Source organism: Ambystoma mexicanum, chromosome 6q, assembly GCF_040938575.1.
Source record: "Ambystoma mexicanum isolate Mex_15411 chromosome 6q, UKY_AmexF1_1, whole genome shotgun sequence".
Classification (NCBI taxonomy): domain Eukaryota; kingdom Metazoa; phylum Chordata; class Amphibia; order Caudata; family Ambystomatidae; genus Ambystoma; species Ambystoma mexicanum.
The window spans coordinates 1387019117-1387042329 of record NC_090937.1 but is presented as its reverse complement, the minus strand read 5'-3'; positions in this window follow the sequence as shown (position 1 = coordinate 1387042329).

Here is a 23213-nt window from a genome sequence, read left to right as displayed (position 1 = left end):
TGTTGTCGCATGGCCAGCTTGATACGGAGTGATTTGGCACGTGAAAAACAGCACATTTGCATATATTGACATAACATGCGCACGGGCGTTTCCCTCACTACGGGTTGAAAGTCCCACATGGGTTTCCATCGCTCTGTACGCACTCTTCCTGGGAAGCGGTATGTGTATTCCGGTGGTGTGCGTGGACTTTCACCCGCGCTTTCGCTAGCACGGGCGGGGTATGCGTATTCCGGGGGTGTGCATGGACTTTTACACGTGTTTTTGCTAGCGCAAGCGGGGTACATTTAAACCGGGAGTGCGCGTGGACTTTTAGACGTGTTTTTGCTTGCGCAAGCGGGGTACGTGTATTCCAGGGGTGCGCGTGGACTTTTACATGCGTTTTCGCTAGCGCGAGCGGGGTACGCATATTCCGAGGGGTGCGCAGGGAGTTTTCCATGCGTTTTCGTGCTTGGGGGGCTGTATGCTGGTCCACTAGCCTTTGCACGAGGTAGCAGATTTGTGCTATGTTTTTGGCGCATGGGGCGGGGTTGGGGGCATAACTGGTGCTGCTGCAGGGTTGTTGTGCCGCTATGCGCCACGGCTTGTTATGGATGTTGAAATCCATGAATACGCTGTGCGCTGAAATGGGTTTGGGCGCACGCGGCTGGCGCAGACTGCCGCACACGCACTCTGTGCGCCAGCCGCGTGTGCCACTTGTGTGCCGAATTCTATGAATTACCCCCAATTTTTTTTACTTTTAGTTATATAAGAAGTTTCATTTTTAAAATTAGTAGTAGAAATGCTAAGATGTATTTTTTGGGTGTTTCAGTAAAAGGTGTTTGCACCATTGAAATATTCATAGAATAGGAATATTTTGGTCATATTTCTTTTGTATTTGGGGACTTTACACAATTGTAATTGCAGTATGATTTAAATTAAGAGAGGTATGTTTAGAACTAATGATAGGCCCGGAAGGTTGCATTTGTATAGGGAAGGTTTGTACTGTAGAAATACATTTTAATGCATGAGGAGTGTTTTTTTAGTAATTTTCTTCGTCAGGTGTTTCACATTCTAAATTTAATTAATTAGATGTGGTGCAGATAGCTTCAGTATTAACATCCTAAGTATTTAAATGTGTCTTGCTAATTTCTGTGGTTTCTTTTACATTTTCTAAAATATTTTAAAAGACCTGTGGATACAGGCCGTGTGTTTTTAACACATGTTGTTGTTTGTGTTGTATGCTGTTCTTTAACAAAGACATTTTTACTACTACTTGTGTGATATTAACAATAGTTGTTATAGTTGTAATGTCATCAGTGGGAATGTTTTTGAATGTAGTTATATGTGTTCTGTTATGTTCTTTTTGTTCCTTTTTTGAGTAATGCTTTTTTTTTAATGTTTTCTTTTTTTCTTTTAAGGCTTTCTTTTCATGCTGCAATACAATTACAAAGGATACATTTACTATTAAGAGAGTATATTGTTTAATGTATTTTAATTTTTTTGTTTTAGCATATAATTGAGTTAGTGTTGCTTGTGAAAAACATACATTTGGTTAATGATTTTATATGTTTTTACAGAAATGTATACTTACAAGATGTATGTTTATATGTGTATTCTTTTTTGTCTTGTTTGTATTTTCTTCTCATTTTGTATGTTTCACCTATATAAAAGAAGGCATGTTATTAAATTATGAAATGTTGTGCTAGTCAAATGTATGGTACTATAGTGTACTAACAGTACACTAGTGGATTTATGCATATATATATATATATATATATATATGTATATATATATATATATATATATATATATATATATATATATATATATATATCTATATCTTCAAAGCACTGAAAACGTCAGGCAGGGTGAGTAGCCAAAATTAGCAATGTCTGGACATCAGAGTTGAGAATAAAATATAGTCTTTATTTATGCCTTGCAAAGTGGCAAAAAGGTTAAAAAGCCATTACAGTGAGGCTCTCCCAAAGTGCAAAAATGTCCGTGCACGTTAGGAACGTTAACGCGTTTCGCGGCTTGCCTCGCCGCTTGATCACAACAATACGTTCCTAGTAAACCACAGAGTTTTAAAACATTGTGCAGAGCGAGCGGCAACCAATTGTGCCGACATTGAAGAGGGACTCCATTTGAAATCGCAGCCCATTCGGAGCTGACCCGCAGCAGACATCTTTGTAATGTTAATGCCACACTAGTGGGATGCTGATGCATACTAATGCCCACTGATTGGACTGTGAGGTCCCTGTCAGCTGCCCTTTTTAATTCCCCCCACAGGGATCCGGTCCGGATTTGGCCTGATTTCATTAAACCCAATATTTGTCCGCCATAGTCTGCCACGAAAGATGAGCGCGTCTCAATGGGGCCCCTCGATGCCGACTATCTGTTTAGAATGCATTCCATGTTTGTTGACATCCTGTTTTTTTCTCAAATGCCAGACACATTAAAAATGTAGTAGACATTAACATGGTTTACAGATCGTAGGAGTCCAATTTTTCAAATTGCTGTTTTCCAGTTCCATACGTAATAGCGTAAATGCTTAGTCAGCCCTTTATGTTGTGATTTCAATAAATCAGTATTTCAACAATAATATAATGGAAATGGGATCCTTCTTGATCGATTTTTTCTGAAGGTTATCTGTGGGCTGCTTCGGAGATTTCTATTGAGATCCTGGTCCGCCATGAGGATTCTCCAGTGATTGGTTAAAATGCGCCGGATCTTTAGTGCCTGAGTGTCAAAAGTTAAAATTAGTTGAGTGCTGTCTTTCTCCATATTCTTCCTTTGATTGTATTTGGTTCCTGCAATGAGACTAGAGCGTTCCTTGGCTCTGGCTTTGAGATATTCTCTTTCAACCACTCTCTTAGGGTATTTTTGTCTGGCGAACCCTTGAGCAGTAATTCTACTCTCCATATCATAGGATTTCAAGGTACTATTGTTTCTTCGCAACGAGATGAACTCTCCGTAAGGGATACTCTATATCAGATTTTTCAGATGTCCACTGTGTGCGTGGAGGGGGGCATTGTCCCTGTGATTTTTCTGTGTAGTTCGCTGGTTATCTTATTGTTTACTATCCTCACATTCACATCAAGAAAAGTAATCAAGGTGCAACTATGTGTTTCTGTAAATCGGAGATTGTTGTCGTTGAGGTTAAGACGGTTGACAAACTCTATCCATCCTTGTTCTGTTGCCTTCCATACTACGAAGAGATCGTCAATATATCTCAGCCAGAGAATGATGTTGTCTGTGTATTCATGGTTCATGTCCGTCCAGACCTCTCGTTCTTCCCATGCGCCCATTGTAAGATTTGCATAAGACGCTGCAAACGTGGTGCCCATAGCGGTTCCTTGTAGTTGTTTGAAATACTCGTTATTGAAGAGGAAAATGTCGTTCGTCAAGCATAAATCTATCATTGATAGTACCATGTGAGTGTGTTCCAGGTAGTTGAGAGATCGGATCTGTAAAAAATGTTGTCACGCCTGTTTCCCATATTCGTGGCCGATAGATGTGTACAACGAAACCACATCCATGCTGGCTAGTAAATATTCTTTCTCCCAGGAAATGTCTTCTATTCTCGATAGGAAATCTGTCGTGTCTCTTAAGTAAGATGGTAGTACCGACACAAATGGAAAAAGGACTTAATCTATGTATTTCGACATATTTTCCAATGCAGAACCTATCAAGCAGACAATGGGTCTTCCTGGGGGCTTCTTCATATTTTTGTGTACCTTGGGGAGGAAGTAGATAGTGGGTGTAATTGAGTTAGTGATCGTCAAAAATGTGCAACTCTCTTCAGACAACAGGCCTTTTGCTTTCCATTCTGTGAGTAGCGTACTGATTTTACTTTCAAGTTCTTTAATGGGATTTTGAGCAATTTTCATATAGCATTTGTTGTCATTCAGCTGTTTATAAGCTTCTCTTATATAGTCTTTTCTGTTCTGTAAGACTATGTTACGCCCCATATTTATGTTATGTAAATATGTTACTTATCAGAGGATTTGATGATACAATTTTTAAGTTCATGCAACTCTTGTAATGCTTGTCTGTCTGCAAGTGATAGATTGTCATTCCAAATCCTTTTCTGTTCCTTTCTTCTAAGTTTTTTCAAATCTTCGATCACTAAACTTTGAAATGCCTCTATATTATTGCCAAGGTTTGCCACTGGATTAAACTTGGATTTCGGTTTCAATTGGCTCTTGGTGGTCCAGTCTGTTCTAATGTTCAACTCTTCGAGGTCTAAAGGTTCACCCTCCACTCCTGCAGCTATACCTTTTTCCAGGTCTACCAAATCTGTTAAGGTGGTTAACTCCTTAATTTGAACCTCAGTCTGGCCCGTCTCTCTGTCTCTTGGGCGTTTTTTGTACTCATTTGTTGCAAAGAATTTCTTTAGACGTATTTTGCGTATATATTGATCAAAGTCAATTTGTGTCTGCACGTAGTCATTTTTTGCTTTCGGGCAGAAATTTAAACCCAGATTCAGTACTTTTGTCTGCTTGGGGGTGAGGACATGATCTGATAGATTGATTATTCTCAGCTTTGTATCATCCTCAGCATTTTGCTCTGATACTTTCCAGAGTGCAGCCATCTGGCTGGGGTACTGCTTGTTGCATTGCCTGCTCCTCTTCCCCCTCCTCGTGGTTTTTGGCCCCCTCTGCCTTTCCCTCGACTTTGATTTCCACCTCTTTGTGGCTTGTTTTTTCTGCCCTCTTGGCGTAGTAGACGCATTTCGTCTAAAAAATTAATGCGAACGTTAGGTTCATCTGTCTCGCTGCTCGTTAGATCTGATTCGGAGGTTGATACATTGACACTCGATTGTTCTTCATTTTCTTCGGTTGATCTGGTTGATCTAGATAGGGATGCTTGTCTCACCTGGTCAAATCTTTTGGCAAATGTATAGACCCTTCCTCTCTCATAATCCTCTTTGTCTCTTAGAAACTTTCTTTGTTTGCTTTGCTTTATTTCCTCCTCATATTCAACCAAGTTCTTCTCCATGTTACTCCTTAGCTTCTTGCCCTCTTCGGTTTCAGGTATCTTTTTTAGTTGTTTTTCTGTTTCAGTGATTTTTTCCAATGTCTCAATGCGGTCCGCACCAGCATACTTCACCAGTAACTGCAAAAAAGTTTTTGAACATCCATTCGTGGCAACGCTCCATTCCTGTAGCATTATTGGGTATAATTCTTCGAAGGAAGGGATGGGCAGAATTCTCAAACCTTGTGGAATTCTACCTACTTCGATGTATTTTTGGAGTGAGTGTTCCTCCCACCACTTACTCAGTTCCCTGCGTTGTAATTTCTCCAATTCTTTAAGTAGACCCAATTCACTGTCACTTTTGGGTGCCGTTACAGTGGTTATGCTGATGTTGCTGAATTGTAGGGTCTCATTAAACAATGTTGCGGCTTGTGCCTTTCTAATTGCCTCTCTATTGTTTTGGGAGTTGGCCATATTACAAGGTTCACAGAAAGATTCTGTTACAAATCCGGCACTTGATGTGTGACTGCTTAGGTAGATCAATCCAATAAAGCAGCACACTGCATGAAATGTGAAACTGTCCAACATAGTATTAGTATATCTGTGTAAGTCGTGGGCTGGAAAAAGGGTAGTGGTTTGGTATGGTAACTGTTAAAACCGATACCTCTCTGACAGTGAGATGCAGTTTCTGTGCAACACTAGTACTCGCCCTGCTTCGTTCTGCTTTCCGTCCTCCAACGTGCAGCTTCACTCCACTCCGGGCCCTCGCTCCAGCCTTGGTCAATTTATGCAAAACCTCTTTCGCCACTGGATCCTTCCCCTCTTTCCTCAAACACTCCCTTGTACACCCCCTCCTTATAAACCCTTCTGCCGACCCTACATGTCTAGAAAACTATTGCTGATCTCTATAACTCCTTTCCTGGACAAACTGCTGGAAAGCTGGCCATCTCCCAGCCTACTCTCCACATCGAACATGCTGGTTGTCTCCATGCTCATCAGTCTGGCTTCAGTGCAGCCAGAGGTGTGGAAACTGCTCTTCTAGATACCCATGAAGATCTGCTTTCTAATCTTGATTCCAGCCTTCCTTCTGTCCTCCTCCTCCAGGACCTGATCAAATTGACTCTGTGAAAACCTGGGCATCACAGTTCAGGCCCTGGAGTGGTTGACCTCCTTCCTCATGGACCAACCCTTCCAGGTCCAATTTGGGTCCTTTCTCTCCACCACCTCTCTCTCCACGTGTGGTGTTACCCACGGCTCTAACCTCTCTCCCTGGCTCTTCAATGTCTACTTGCCTATTTGCCCCACCTTATCTTTACCTTCTCCTCCAACTTTCAGTGTTATGTGGATGACAACCAGCTTTCTTTCAGGTTCGACTCAGCCTCCTCTCTCACTCATTCCTGTCTGTCTATCCATGATTCAGGATTGGTGTGCCTCGAACGATCTCTGCCTTAATGCCAGCAAGAAGGAGATAATTCTCATTGGGACCTCTGCTCCCGCTTTCCCTCTCTCACTCTGGCTGCCCTCCTTGGGCCCTCTTACTTCACCTTCCTGTGAGGCAAAAAACCTTGGAGTCATCTTTGATTCCCCTCTCTACTCCCCTCCACACATCACAGACCTTGCCAAGAAATCCCATTACCGGCTGCACCTTCTCAGAGGTATTTTTCCTTTTTTCACTTTTCCCGAGATGCTCACTGTCTCCAGAGCCCTGGTTCTCTCCAGGCTGGACTACTGCAATAGCCTGTTTCTAAGTCTGCATTCCTTTACTCTCTGCCCTCTACAACCAATCCAGAACAGGACTGCAAGACTCATCCTTCAAGACCATCAAGACCCTTTGCATTGTCCACAAGGCTTTCTGGGGCCCTGGGCGACACTACATCCAACTCTCTCTATGAAAATTCCTTCTTTCTGGAGCCATTCGCTCAGCTTCCACCCCCTCAATGAGAGGCAAATGCTTCCACAGGCAGGGACTGGGTGGTAGATCTCTTTCCTCTGTAGGTGCCTCTCTCTGGAATGGCCTCCTTGCTCCTCTCAAACTTGAGCCGGACCACCTGAAGTTCCAGAAGCTGCTCAAGGTCTTCCTTTTTGTCTCTGCTTTCTCTCTCTCTCTCTCTCTCTCTCTCTCTCTCTCTCTCTCTCTCTCTCTCTCTCTCTCTCTCTCTCTCTCCCATGCTGACCTATCTGTCTGCTGAGCTACCTGGTTGCTTGGCTAGCCTCAGAGTTCTCACTGGGTTCCAGGCTCCTCCACGATCAGTCTTCCCTGCATTGCCTCCGGGCCTACCATGCACTTAGAGGTTTCAATTGCAACCTCTACAGCCCCCTGACTCATTGCACTCACTGAGCAATGTTACCCTGATTTCACTTCCCCTCTTCCTCTCCCTGGCACTTCCCCCTCTTCCTTCCCCACTGCACTTTTTATGCTGTCGCACTTGCAGGATCTGTATGACGCAAGGCTTAGTAAGATCACGTGTCTTGTCCTCCCTCCGTCTTCCCCCTTATCTTGTCATGCCTAGAAATACTTGTATACAGTCATGTTATAAATGACACATCATCATATCATATCATAAAGTCATTCTATTCTATAACATAAAAGGAAGACACAATAGTACACTATCACTAAATGTGTAGATAATTAATTCAACTCATAGAGCATCTGTGTTAATTGTAATTAGAATACTTCTTGTAAAATCTGTGTGCAATCTTATTTTAGCCACCTACACACATTAGAGGTTCATGACAATTGTTAGGCAGAAACCTGTGCAGTTCCCTCTGGGACCACTGCAAAAAGTTCAAGTCTACAGGAGTTAGCAGTAAACCCAATTGTTATCAGTCTGTACCACCCATATTTTCCTGGTAGCTGTGGCTGAGCAGTAAGACTTCTCTGAAGACGAGTTAGGCCATATTTGGAGTATACAGGATAGGGCAATTTACACCGTAGAACAAGCAGACAATGACCAGAGCTTGGGTGCAAAGATATATAATTATTTATTTAAAAACACATCTATGGAAAACACACTGGCACTAATATGGCAAACAACTTCAATCACAGTTACTATAAGTATATATCAATCCCATAACAATATTTCGACAAGTCTAGGTTCAACGGCACCACTTATTTGCAGACAGAGGTGAATGCTTTAACCTAGATGGCACTCTAGTATTCGTTAGAAAGGGAGAGAAAAAGGCAGGGTATGAAACCAACTCAGTAACAACACTTTTACGAAACAAATGCAAGGCGAGCAAGGCAGGGTCTACTGTAAATAACAAAGTTCAGAGGCCAGGCCCACTCGGAGAGAGGCAAGGTTGTATGTCCCAAAAGTATCACAGTGGAAATTCACTTCAAGTCTTTGTAGCAAACTGTCACAGAAAGGTTGGACCAATTTTAGAACAAAAAGTTAAGAAGGTCTGGAGGCGACCCAATGGAAAGGTAAGGATTTAAGACACCTCACGCTAACCATCACAAGGGAAGCCAGGCGGACACAGTACCTTAAAAGTGAAGAGACAGCTCTGGCGGGGGCAGTTGTTCCTGGTGGTGGATGCAAGTCAGGGCTTTGCCAGAAGATGAGATGATCTCGTCGTCGAGGAAAGTTGAAGATCGTTGCACCACCAGGGAAGAGACCAGCCGCGGAGTGCTCAGTCACAAGGCACCACCTTTTGGTCGCGGTACAGTGGATAGTGGCTATCCGGTTGCCGGGGTGCTCAGCACGGGCAATTCGACCACTAGACGTCCTGGAAGCGAAGAAAAAGCAAGGGACTGGTTGTTCCCACCAGTCAGGGGAAGAAGACTCTCCAGCAGGGAGATCTCCTCTGTCGTTGGGAAGTGGTGAGTCGGTTCAGCAGGGCTCCACCGGAGGTGTCGTCATTGCAGGTCGGCTCAGCTTTACCCTTGTCGGATTTTTAGGTCCTGTGGCGACTTCTGAAGTTCCAGACCCAAAAGCCCTGCAGAAAACCCCCATTCATTCACCTAGCCGTCAATCAAACATGCTAAGTGGTGAGCGGGGCGGCTCACCACTCGGGCCAATCAGACAAGAGTGCGACCTAAGTTGGCAAGGCAACTCAGTCCAGGGTGCCTAAACCCCCTCCCACACCCCCTGCGGAACCAAGACAGAATGGCACCACTCTGGAGGGCTTCTGTGCAGAAGCCCGCCAAAAGTGGAACAAAGGGCTCAACCTTTGGTTCGGAGTTACAGAGGCGAACACATATGCCATTTTAAAAATCGAGTTCTGGCAGAAAATGCCAACCGGTGGATTTATTTAAGACAAATAAACCGGCGGTATGCTAGAGACCAAGGTTAAAAAGTATTAGCCTCCAACAATGGGAAGAATCCCATAGGAATATATTCGCGGTCGAATATAAAAAGTAGTATCCACTGCCAGCAGCAAAAACTCGACGAGGGGGACGGGACAGTGCCCCCTCGAACAACAGACCCAGAGGTAGTCGAATTACCCCTACCAGTATGTCCACAATACGATGGTTTGTACTCGTTCTGTTAGTGAATTTAGGTCTAGTAAAGCCAATGGTGACTTTATATGCCCTGGGAGACAGTAGTCAGTCCCAGGGTATGGAGTCTATGGTGGGGATCCTCTAGGATACCCCAGTGTTATGGCACGGAGTGTGCGGTGTAACACACATAGCAAAACACATGAGGCCCTATGGAGTAAAAGACCCAATAGCCCATAGAACAGATGGACATTCAAAGAAATCAACCACATTCATGTCCAAGAGTGGGAGGAAAAGAGTCTCACTCTTGGCAGGATGAAAAAAACAAACTCCAGAAATCCAGCAAAGCTGCTGGGGGACTCGCTAGGTTAGGAAATTCAGCCTAAACAGAGAATTCTCCCTAACAACTATATTCTACAATCTACATTTCGATGACTAGATATGTCATTCTGTTGCGTATGCAGAGCACAATGGGAATTCTCTTTCCTAAAACATGCCTTTAAAGATCATGAAGTATGTAGAAGTACGACAAACCAAGTGCGGTTCCTCTACACAATCAAACTTAACCAAAATATATTCTATAGTTGTACTGTGTGAAAAAGTGACACATGTAGCCACGCTCCACATTGTTCCATTCACCAGACCAATTTCAACATTCAGGTTCTGCTTTAACACATCCTGTGCCTTCATGCAGAGCTTTAAAACTGAACTTAGAGCTGCCTTGTTTTAAATAGTTTTTTCTAATTGGCTTAAATGTGCTTTTGCTTTTTTATCTAATTTGAGTGGCATATGGTGCCCATTTAGAACATCACACAATTGTATCTCTATGATTGGTTGTTTCGCAGAGCACATCATCATAGATTTGAACGTGTCACACTCTGCAAATATAGACATCAAAGCAACACAAGGAATGCTCTTTTTCTGTAAATCAAACATGACATCAGGTCCAGTGCAACATGCATGAAACATGTAAAAATCAGTCTGCCTTTTAAGACTGATTTCATATCATCCTCATGCAAACCTATAAGAATTTCTTTTAGCATACTCTAAATGTGCAGATTGAATCATATTAATGGCAGGCAACTTTTATTCAAAACAATTTCAAAGGTTCACATTACCAATGCTACCTATTGATGTTTTATTGTGTTTTGATTGAAGAATCTTGAAGAATGGTTGACCTTTCACATGAGTTAACTGTACAAATTTCCATGTTTGCCTCAAAACAAAATAGCATAATCAGTCCTCAAAACATCCTGCATTAACAAGTGAATGAAAGTTAGCATCAAGCTAGACACACTTCATCCATAATCAAGACATTTAATTTTCTTACAACTATCCCTACTTCTTGTGCTGCATTTGATACAAACTTCTGATATTCCAGTATGTACACTCTGAGGCCTGTGGCATGTGCAAACTATGAAGTTAATTAAAATTAAAGTAACGTTTATTGTCATGCTCTACTGGTAGTATCAAGAACTGATGTAAAGTAACATCACCTATATTGAATACTGCCAAGCATGTGGTATCAGTCACAATACTTGACACAGAGCAGTCAGCCATGTATTGTATCATTGTTCTGAATGCACACACTGTACCAGCCAGTCCACTAACATACATCAAAAAAGAGTTATAGTGGCCACATGAACATTCATGTTTATCATGTTTAAGTCCATGCACACACCTTTCTTCTATATGCTCATGAATGTCAATTTGCTCTTCATTTAGCTTACTTACCAACATCTCCACATTTTTATGTGAATGTTTTATTTGTTCCATTATACTCTCTACTTCTTCCATAGCAAGCTCAACATCTGTTTGAACAATTGTATCTCCTTAGAGATTTTCACTTCCATCAGCATATTCATGAGTACCCTCATGGGTCTCCTTTGCGAATCCAGCTGCCAAAAGTATTTCTTGCCATATTTATTTTTGCAGTAGTTCCAAGTACTGTTCAAACTTTGTGTACATGACATTTACTTTACTTGCAAGAAATGATTCTTCAAAAGTTTCAAAATTTAAAAGCAGTTACACACAATGGCAAGAGGAACTGCAAAAGCCAAAGATAAAATCATTCCTTTTCCTTTACAGTTTGCCAAGACAGTTTTGTATGGTTAGTGAGACTTTTCCTGTCTCACCAGATAACCGGTACATCCATTTACTTTAAAAAATCCTCTGTCATTGTTTGTTTCCACATTACGGTATGAGTAGTGTTCTACTTCATACACGCAAAGTTTTTCCAAAAGTGAAGACCTTTTTGATAATAGGTATCAATTAAATTAGTTTTTAAAATGTCTGTAATATAAGGTACTCTTGCAGGTGACAGTTCAATTTCAGACATATGCTGAAGAACCAGTTTTCAGGACCAACACTTAGCCAAAGTATATCAATGCTACATCCATATAGATGCAAGTAATCAACTGATCTACAGCTTTGTAGCTGCCACACTCTCTGTGTGACAGCATTTTGATACTAAAGCTTAGTAGTTTCTGACTAAGACTTCTGTCTGCTGATAAGTCAGTCCACACCTGAGCTGCATTGCTCCTTTCAGCTTTTGTGAAGCATGCAGTAACATAGTGTACAACAGCTGTTGTGCTATCACCAATATACTGTACATCAGTATTAGCATTACAAAGCTGAGTAATAACCGGATTGTAATAATTTACCAATTGTCATTCCTTATCTCTTTATAGGTGATATGTATTCTTAGGTGATTAGCGAGTTACATGTTGTCGAACAGATGTAAACACACTATTTGCTTGATAAACTAGGCAAACAGGCCTAAGAAATCTAAATCTGCACTTAGTATAGTACTTGTCTTTACTTTTACATTTTCATTGACAGTATTATCCACATATGTACATTTTAAACCTTTCCACCTTGTTCCATAGATCATCATTGACGGCAAACCCATTCTGCCCTATTACGTGGTCTTCTCGCGGGTGGCGCAAAGGGTGTGTGGTAAAACCAGGTGTCCTTACCGGGTCCTGTGAGGAGAAAAGGGAGCTAACAACAGGCCTGTTGTTAGCTCCTTCCCCATTCCCATTGAGCCCTAAGGGGGATCGAATGGGAGTGGGGATGGACCAGGTCTGGGTTCCTCGAACGAGGAATTACCAGGTCCTCCAAGGTTGGGATGGCCCGGTAAATCCTCATTTGAGGAACCCGGGCCCGGTATGCTGTAAGGAGGCAACCATGCCGCTAATTGCCTCCAACCTCGTAATGAGGGCTAATGTCTTCTATACCAATATTATTTAGTTTCTCTCATAGTGGCACAGATAGTGGTAATTTTCCCTTCTAGAACTTCATTCTATTGTTTTACGTGTGTCACCATCTCATTTGCAGAAATATGTTGAAATCTAGTTCCTGTTTGAAGTGTATGAGGAACAGAATAGCACAGTTGGAAATGCACTTTATTCATATATTCATATATTTATATATTTATAAAGTGCACCAATTGGCTCGGAGGTGTGTATATATATATTCAGTAAAAAAAGCTTTGTTAAAGGGACGTTATGGTTAAGTTGCGCTACTAAAAACCTATCAAATTCAGTGAAAAAACTTTGTTAAAGGGACGTTATGGTTCAAAGTAAAACCGGAAAACCCCTGAAATTCGGCAGTTATGGTAACATAAGCAACCATAACTCGTGCCACCGTGCACTGCTAACACTAACACCCAGGACATCAAAGATAACATCACATTTTTACTAGCGCAACTTAACCATAACGTCCCTTTAACAAAGTTTTTTCACTGAATTACATAGGTTTTTAGTAGCACAACTTAACCACAATATACCTGACTTCATATACATGTAACATAGAACATACCAACCCCCTCGTAGTGATTTTCATGTCCGCGGACTACCACCATGTCCGCGGACATATCAAAAATCTGAGCGTGGTGAATGTAATTTTAAATAGTGTGCCCCATTTCCCCTTTGAAGTTCGCTCTGAAAAGAGCCGTTTTTTTTTTTACAGATCAGATGCTTGACAGACACCTGTTATTTTGTATTTTTTTTCTTGTTTTTTTTTCTTTACTCCTAAAATCTTCACATAACCTTCTCCAAAGCAACCCTCACATTCCAAAATAGAAAGGCATTTCCTGTAAAAGATAAAGAAATACCATCTTCTTTAAAATGAACAGCATTACTGGCATCAATATTCTCATTGTTACAGAATAACATACCAGCTCTAAGCATGAAGGCACACATGCCTCGGTTGATGACACACCTAGCAATGTTTTGCTGACGACAAAAAACTGAACTATTGTCCCATATTGCCCTAGGTAGTAATCCAGAAAAAATTACTTTCGCATTTGGAAGGATCTTCATTGCGGCTTGAACCAAGCGTTCCAAATCAGCCAACAAAGTAGGGGCACTGACGTTGCCCAAATGGAAAGCACCAAAGTGCAAAACTACCACATGCGGACTGTTCATCATGGCCATATCCTCACAAACTTGTACAATCAATTCCCTGTACATTGCAATCAAGCACAGTGCTCCACACCAACTCCACTCCTTTGACATCACAGTTCTTTGCAACGTGCCTGCATTCAGCATACTGCTGTAAACCATGCACAAACATATCTCCGAGCACCAACACACTGACTTTCTCCACTTCTGCCATCTTCACCACACACAGTCTCTTTCAACACAAATCCACAACCTCGACATCTGATTGGCTGATCCGTACAGTCTTCTTTCTATGTTGGATTTCCTGCAAAAACCCGGATGTAGCACGCCCTGTCCACGAACAGCCGCGGTGTCCGCTGACGGCGTCCACTTTACTCTCTGTGCCATTCCCTCATTGCATACAGCTAAGCAATCACACAATACGAATAACGTCCTCAGAACACCCCTCGAACATTTCGGGACAATTATCATTCCATTATTCAACATATTAACATTACAAATATTATACTTTCATCTTGTACTCTGCACACAATGCTATCTTTCTCCATTAGTACCTCAGTGTACTAGATAGAATCCCATAATACAATGCTATTTATATCAATGCATCATTCAAAGCACTAATAACGGTATGATATTTATTGCAATATCCTTGACACTTTTTTCGGAACATTATAATAAAAATCCCTAGTACACAAATTCCATGAAAAGTACATACACATGTGATGTCATCAGTGATTTCATCAATACCATTTGCAATGTCATCTTTGATGTCCTGGGTGTTAGTCTTAGCAGTGCACGGTGGTGGCACGAGTTTTTTTCATAGCTTACCATAACTTGCTATTTTCAGGGGTCTTTCGGATGTACTTAGAACCATAACGTCCTTTAAACAAGCTTTTTTTAATATCACGCAAACAATATACAAACATGCCGTGCAAAAACCAACTTCTACAGATGGCTTTACACAGAATGTTGCAAAGTAAGAAATTATGCTCGTTCACAGTGAAGGTCAGCTGCTTCCATTTTTTTCTCGGGTCCCGGAGAGGCTCACGAAGCGGACTATGAGGTTGTATTGTGTTTTGACCTTGACAGTCAGAGATTGTGATGAAAGACTTCTCTTGAAGTAGTGTTGCTAAAACGTAAGAGAAGATAAGTATGAAATTTCTGAAACAAAACCACTTTTATATATTATATCACTATGCGAAAGATCGTTGGCACGCGCAGAGTCGTACTTTGGGACTGCACCACTCGTAGACAATAGAAATTGCAATTGTACTGTAAGTAACCCTTTAGATTATTTTATACCAAATATAATTACAATAGTGTAGCATTAAAGACCGCTCAAGTTGAACTTGTTCGTTGAAAGTGGCATAATGTTTTCTACCGCGCACTATCACCGCCGAATTGATCCCCTGTCGTTTAGAGGGCTCTGAAAAAGGCAGATGACACAGGGTGGGTTAATATAAATAATTTAACCGGTCTATAGGCGGTCAAGCGCTCTACTCGCTGTGCTACTTCACTGTAGCCTGACAAAGTGGCACAGCGAGTACAACGCTCGCTTTGACATCCGTGCATAGCTTGCTAACGCAAGTTCGAATCCTGGCAAGGCCAAACTCAGCCTTTCATCCTTCCGTGGTCGATAAATGAGCACCACACACCGTGGTTAATAATAAGCACCACTTAGATACCCCACGGTTCTTAGCGCTATATGAATGGGAAAATATTATCATTTTATTACTAACATACTCCGTTGCACTATCTTCGATAGCAAATAGTTTCACGCCCTAATAAATAAAATGATGATTTTTAATGAAGATCGGCTGGTGAGACTAATTTATGTTTTTTAAAACAGGTATGTGGCCCCATTTTGCCTATGTCACGATTTACAGACTCCAGCGGATGGGGTCTTCAACTGCCAGGTGCAGGTACAAATATGCAACTTCATGACCCTCACCATTTTATGGGAATATCGCCAAGGACCAATATGCCCTTACGCAGTACTAGCGGCTGCAAACAACATACCAACCAATAGGGTGGTCTAATGGCTCGTTGTTGGAGCAACCTTCCGATTATCAGAGCAACCATTTACTGCTTTTATCATAAACCAACAGCCTATCTACCGCAAAGGAACAACGCGTGGCTCCAAATAAACTTTTGCTGATCGACAGCAGAGACAATAGCAAATCGCTAAATATTCACTAAACATTTCATGTGAAACAAATATACTTTACAAAATTTACAATCTTGCTGTTTGCTTTTAAATCACTGTTTCATATTCCGAATTGTGGCGCGCTGTGTTTTGACATAATATATGTTGTCTTCCCGGTTCTGTGTAAAGTCACTTAGGACTGGAGAGGACTGGGCGCGTTTGATGACGCACCCTGTAACGTCATGGAGAGGGGTGGGGAATATGAATGCTTTGATAATATCAGTCTTAGGGGCGGGAGATATGATTTAGTGTCGCAAAAGCAAGTCAGCCAGGTCAATAGCGCCAGTCATAGGATTACCACATAATGTCGGCGCACACCAGCCGGATTTATCGTTTCTTTAGTGGACAAAAAGTCGGATGACGCCCATAGGAAATTGTACTATTAGCGGACAAAAGGAGTGGTCTTAGAACACTTTCACCCTGACAACGAACAATACAAACAACGTTCTCAGAACACCCCCATTTTGTGTAATTGCAACCATTTCGGGACACCGCGAGTGTTCTTAGAATACATTCAACTAGACAGATTACATTATGGACCGCGTCCTGAGGACACCCCCAGTTTGTGTATTTACCAACAATTAAGTACACCGCGAGTGTTCTCAGCTCATTTTTACCTTCCTTGCGAACAAATATGACACATACTCCGTCCTCTAAACACCCCACCATTTAGTTTATTTACAAAATGTCAGAACAGCCGTGTTCTCAGCGGACAAATCGAACGCAACAAAAACGTCTAGCACATAAAAAAACAAAACATTGAACCTATCTCATACTCCCCCACCCTCCACAAACACTCTTACACACCAACACAGGGCACTAAATACAATTTTGTATCCACGTTTCACCGCGCTGTACGCGGTCGGCGGCGAATACAAGATGGCGGGCGCCACAGAAAATCTGACGCGCTCCACGCCCCTCGCCCCTCGCCGTTCAATCAAGCGAACACGTCACATGTCCGCGGACATGACGCAAGGCCATGGGCCAGTCGGGGGGCTGTCCGCGGAGCGAACAGGGAAGTCCGTCCGCGAAGCGAACACAGATATCACTAATTTTTTTTGCCTTACATTTTGGTCATTTTTAAAAAAAACTACTGGACGGATTTACACCAAATTTGCAAAAGCACGCTTTCGGGACCAGGCCACCGCTCCTGCCGCAAATTTGGTGTAAATCCATCCAGCGGTTCGGGCTGTAGCCGTGCGCAAAGTTTTTTCCCATTCAGTCTATTGGAAAAAAAAAGTTTTGGGACCCCCCTATAACTTTTCCCCCCCTGGACAAATCCTCACCAAACTTTGCAAAAAGAATTCAGAGTGGGCCATATACTTTTTTTGCAAAGTTTGGTGAGGATTAGTCCATGGGGAGCAAAGTTATAAGCCGCCCAAAAAGTGCTCTTCCTATGGAAACACCAACTTAACCATAACTACATGGCCGCTACCGCGGCCATGTAATATATATATATATATATATATATATATATATATATATATATATATATATATATATATATATATATATATATATATATATATATATATATATATATATATTCAGTGTAAAAACTTTGTCAAAGGGACGTTATGGTTCCAAGTAAAACCGAAAAACCTTGAAATTCGCCAGTTATGGTAAACTAAGCAACCATAACTTGCGCCACCACCGTGCACTGCTAAGACTAACACCCAGGACATCAAAGATGACATCACAAATGTCATTGATGACATCACTGATGACATCACATGTGTATGTACTTTTCATGAAATATGTGTACAAGGGATTCTTATTATAATGTTGCGAAACAAGTGTCAAGGATCATTGCAATAAATATCATACCCTAATTAGTGCATTGAACGATGCATTGATTTAAGTAGCATTCTATTATGGGGTTCTATCTAGTATACTAAGCTACTCATACAGAAACATAACATTGTGTGCAGTGTACACGATGAAGGTATAATATTCGTAATGTTAATATGTTGAATAATGAAATGATAATTGTTTTCTTAATAGATTTTTGTGTACTGTGAAATATTTAATAAGTAGCTAATAAAACACATGTATTACATAATTGCATTACTATAGACAAAACACAAAGACACAAGAACACATACCAATATGGGTATATACAGGGAAAGTGAAGTTAGCAATAAAGCACAAGTAATAGCAGAAACAATTCATAATTTAACTGATTATTTTCATGCAAATAAATGATTGCTCTGTTTCAAAGCTGCTATTTACCCTAGGTATATGTATGACTTGATGTGATTGGACCCTAAGGAAAGTAGTGTGAGTACAATGTATACAAATATGACCATATACAGGGAAAGTACAGCCATAAAAAAAAAAACAGAACTATCAGAAAGTGCTCATAAGTCTATTGATTATCTTTATGCACAAAAAGGATTTCTGTCTTTCAAGCTTGTGTCTTCCCGTATGTATATGTTTCATATGATGTGACTGGACTCTAAGGGAATTACTGTAAGAACCTACTTGAAGGATACGTCTACAAATAAAATAAAATTTTTAGTTTCTGACTGTTACTGAAGAAAACCATGTGGAATAGATATGTCAGCAAAAGAAAATAGAGTGAGCCAGACATGTGATGTCATCAGTGATGTCATCAATGACATTTGTGATGTCATCTTTGATGTCCTGGGTGTTAGTCTTAGCAGTGCACGGCGGTGGCGCGAGTTATGGTTGCTTAGCTTACCATAACTGGCGAATTTCAAGGGTTTTTCGGTTTTACTTGGAACCATAACGTCCATAACGTGTATTGATACAAATAGCATTCTATTATGAAGTTCTTTCCAGTATACTAAGCTACTCATGTAGAAACATAGGCATTGTGTGCAGCATACTTCATGGAGGTGCAATATTAATAATCTTACCATGTTGAACAGTAAAATGATAAATCCTTTCTTATTAGACTTTTGCATACTGTAAAACATTTAGTAAGCAGCTAATAAATACCACTTACTACATAATTCAACAATGGGTCCTACGAACAGCCGCCCTGTTTGCAAGGTGTCCGTGACGTCATTGTCGGGGGGAAATTCTGCCGGGGTCGGCCGGGCCGTCCGCAGACCTCCGGGCAGGGAGGCCCCAACTCCTCCCGTATATCCCAAAAGAGATAGAGTATGAGACACACGCAAGAAGCAAGGTGACTCTGCTGTTTATTAGACAAACGGCAGGGATGGGTCAAGGAGCGTACGCCTCCGTCCTGACACACACACAATCGTGGGGCTCGCAGGCCCTTTTTACCTTAGTATGACGCGCTACTTGCGTCATCTTACAAAGTTTAGTAAAAAACCTCCCTCCACTCTGGATTGGTTGCTCGAGTGATAGGGTTAGTATAGCATGCATATAGAGAGCGATATTAGTGGGTGAGGGTTAGTCAGGTGGTATACCTGGGCTGTCCCTTTAATTTGATACATGAAAATTGTTACATGAAGACCTCTAAGGATTGGTCAATGTTAATGGCGTCAGTGATAAGAGCCTCATGTTCTAATTGGTCCGCTCGCGAGCCTCCCAGTCTGGGACTATCGCTGTTCCCAGCTCGCGGTGCACCTGTAATTGGCAACAATGTTTTTACTATGGGTAGGTGTAAACAATGTGAGGATTCATTCATGTGCTGGGAGGTCGACTACTCCCACTGCTGCAGATGTCCAATGAGTCTTTTATTTGTATCTGCCTGTGTCTTCAAACGTGGGATTCAGGCGCCTCCTTTCTCCTGGGCCTGGCATCTTGTCAGGTTTGTCTCTGTCACGTGAGGTGAGACCGTGTTTGAGGCCGAATTCAACATAATTAATATTGTTTTTTCCTACTGTGTGCCTGGTTTATCTGCAGGTGCGACCTTGGCGTTGGCTTGTCAGCAACCCAGTTCTTGTTTATTCGACGTTCATGGAAGCTTTTGCTTGCGGCCTACTTGGGCCTGGTGCATAGGTGGAACCATTTGATGCAGGGCGCTTTGGGTTACAGTATCATATTGCTCTGTCCTCAGTATCGTGTCTTCGTTATATATTCTTCATTATGGTACATGGTTCTTAGAAGAAGCATGAGCAAGCCTTTTTAGATAAGTTCATGATGCGTCTTGCGTTTCTGCAGTTTGAAAGCCTATATGGAAAATAATAAAGATGCACGTCCGTGAGTATGTCTGTTGCCTACGTCATAGGACTGAGTATATTCTTCATGTAGATTGGTGCGGGAGTGTAAGGTGTGTATATTTGCACAGATGTGCTGACCGTTGGCTATGTCGTCATGGCATCTCTAACGACGTGTAGGTTTAGTCGAGTTGATCCGTGCCGCAGGTGTCGGCATGGGCAGGGCGGGCTGCTGGGCAGGCAGATGGGCACATCCGTATGTTCCTGTACCAGGGTATTTGGTCGTCCGGTAGGTGGGCAAACTTCTCTCGTGGCGGGTGTCTAGATCGTGATCCTCTAGGCCAAGCGCGAGAGGGGAAGGGCGGGAGCCTGGTTTTCCATTCTCCCACTTCAGTCCCCCCTCTGGTCGACTTGTCGACCACAAACATATCCTTTTCGTTATCTCCTCTTACTCTCCATATTTTAGTTATTCCTCCCAAATGTCCGCAGTGGTTAATATGGTCTTCAAATGACCAATACATATATTCAGAGGTTCCTCCAGGAGTGCAGTATACCCATTTCCCTATGTAGCTCCTTGGGTTTCTTGGATTCTCGAGCTTCACAGACGGTGGGTCCAGGTGGTTGGTGATGATCTGGGTGCGCAACTTCTCTCTCTCTTTTAATATTGCGCCTGTGTGTTGGCCGTCATCTGTTGGCATCAAAAGGTGCATACCAACCATTTCGAGCATCTCGTCTGTGGTACGTGCCTTCCAGGCTTTCCAAAACCTTATTATGATCAGTGTAGCTCCAGCCAGAATAGTACATCCAACTATAATCTTCAGTTCATCTGACAGCCAAGATGGCATCCATGACCATAGTATTGAAAACCAGCTCTCATCCTTTTTCACACCTGTACTTTCATCCATCATTTTTGAGTGCATCTGGGCCAGTTGTGAGACAGCTTCCGTGAGTGTACCATTGTCAGCATTGTTAGCAGGAATGAATGTGCAGCATGATTGTCCGATCTTTGCGCAAACTCCTCCTTCCATTGCTGTGAGGAGGTCCAGTACATATCTGTTCTGTAATGCAACCATTCTTACTGCTCGCAATTCCTCTTTGATTGCATTGAATTCATTTACTGTAGAGTTAATTGTCATCATTAGTTCCCACCTAGTTATCTGGAGCCATTTCGCGTTTGCGTAGGCCTGCAGTCCAGGATGTATTATTGAGGAGAAGAACATAGCTGCTCTGCTGAATAGTCTATGTTCTGGCGGAATTGAGGTCAGTGCAGTTTCCGACCTTCCCCACAGGTAATTTCCTGTCAGAGGTTCTCCTTGTCTTTTCCTTCTGTTGAGCACAGTGCTGTTGCCGTTGCCTCTGTTCTCTGGCCCTTTCCGAGGCTGTGCAGATCTCTTCTTTCTTTTGTTCCCTTCATCCATCTCGGGGAAACTCGCCATATTCACATGCTTCTGGGGTACCACTAGTGATGGTACATTAACGTGTACTATAGTGCATACACCATTCCACAAAGGGGGCAGTGTGTGATACGCCTTGTCTCCACAGGCCCAGTAATGGTCCATTACTACTGCTGTTCCCGCTCCCCCCTCAGGTAACTCCATCACGCTTTCACAGTTGATGTTGTATCCTACATCCACTTCTCCTTTACGTTGGTAGCATACCTTAGGCGCAGTTAGCTGCAGTATCGTTATTGGGTCTTCATCCTTCTCCATCCACGTAAGCATGGGTACGTACTTGATCCAAGTCGTCCAACATCTATAGTTATGTCCATCAATAGTTGAAATGTTTTCTCTTGTGACCATGTTACTGCCAACCACTCCTATTTCCCATTTGTTGTCCATGTACACCTTCCCTGTTATTGTTATCAGTGGTCTTTCCCAACATCCGTTTTTACCAGGCACTTCAGTGGCGTACCAGTCACATGGTAGGTACTGCAGTGTTACCTTCTTTGTTTCTCCTTTTTCAGGACCACTTGTTATGTATTTGAATCCTTCAGCATGTAAACTGCTCTTGTGGTAACTCAAATAAGTCTTGAGGAAGTTGTTTTCATATGGGTATGTATCTCGTGTTTTCCACACCAGATGCACCACTGTCCCTTGAAATCTTCCTTTCGTCTGGAACAGTGCCAAGTATATTATACATTGTGCTATTTTTCCATCAATCTCTGTGGCAACAAATGTCCGAGAAGCGCTCATGGCGTATGGGATCAATGAGCAAACGTAGCAGCTGACTCCTGTTGCCTGCTTGCCTATTTTGGTCATGTGTTGGTACCACATGTTGTTTGAGATGTGTGCTGAATCTTGTACATAGTTGTCAATACCTTTATTATCTGAGCATGTGCTGCGTTTAACTCTATTTACCTTGTGTGAAATTTTACTAGTACCACCTGACATAACACCTGCTGCAGTTGGGGGTGGGGGTATGTTAGGTTTGGGTACAGCCATAATATCAATAGCATAGCTGTACTGCCATACAGAGGCAGCCAAGAACCCGGTGATCATTAAAATCCCTATCAATTTTATTACAAATGCTAATTTCACCGGCATTTTGCTCTTACCTTGCTGCAGTCCGGCAGCTTATTCTTGCGACGTTACAGTTGCCCGCCTGAAAATTCTTAATATGCTCGTCATTAAGGTTAGTTATTGTTGTTAAGCTCTCCCTATCAAGTAGTCATTCAGTGCCCAGGCGAAGAGCTGTTCCCACGCCAATCTAAGCGATCTATCTCTCAGGGCAGGCAAGTATGGTTGGAGGTGGGGCATTGAATATTCTATGGCCAAGAGGAATGCTGTATAGTAGACACGTACCCTCTTTCTTTTCAGGTACGTTGGCCGTTTTACTTCATATACAAATTGGTGTGACAATTCTTCTGGGTAATTATTGTCTGAGGGTACCATCTACTCCTGGGCAGTGAATTTATTAGTTATCTACTTCTTAACAGTACAATAATACGCTTTACCTGCATGTGTGAGAGAAAAGAAAGAGAACATTCAGGTGTTTACATGTGTATATGTGCAAAACAATGTCCTTCAGTTCAGTTATTATTACAGTGGGTATGGGGTCAATGGGCAGAGGGTTTGGGGCTCAGCTGGCGGAAGTCTCTTTACTCTTTGATCGTG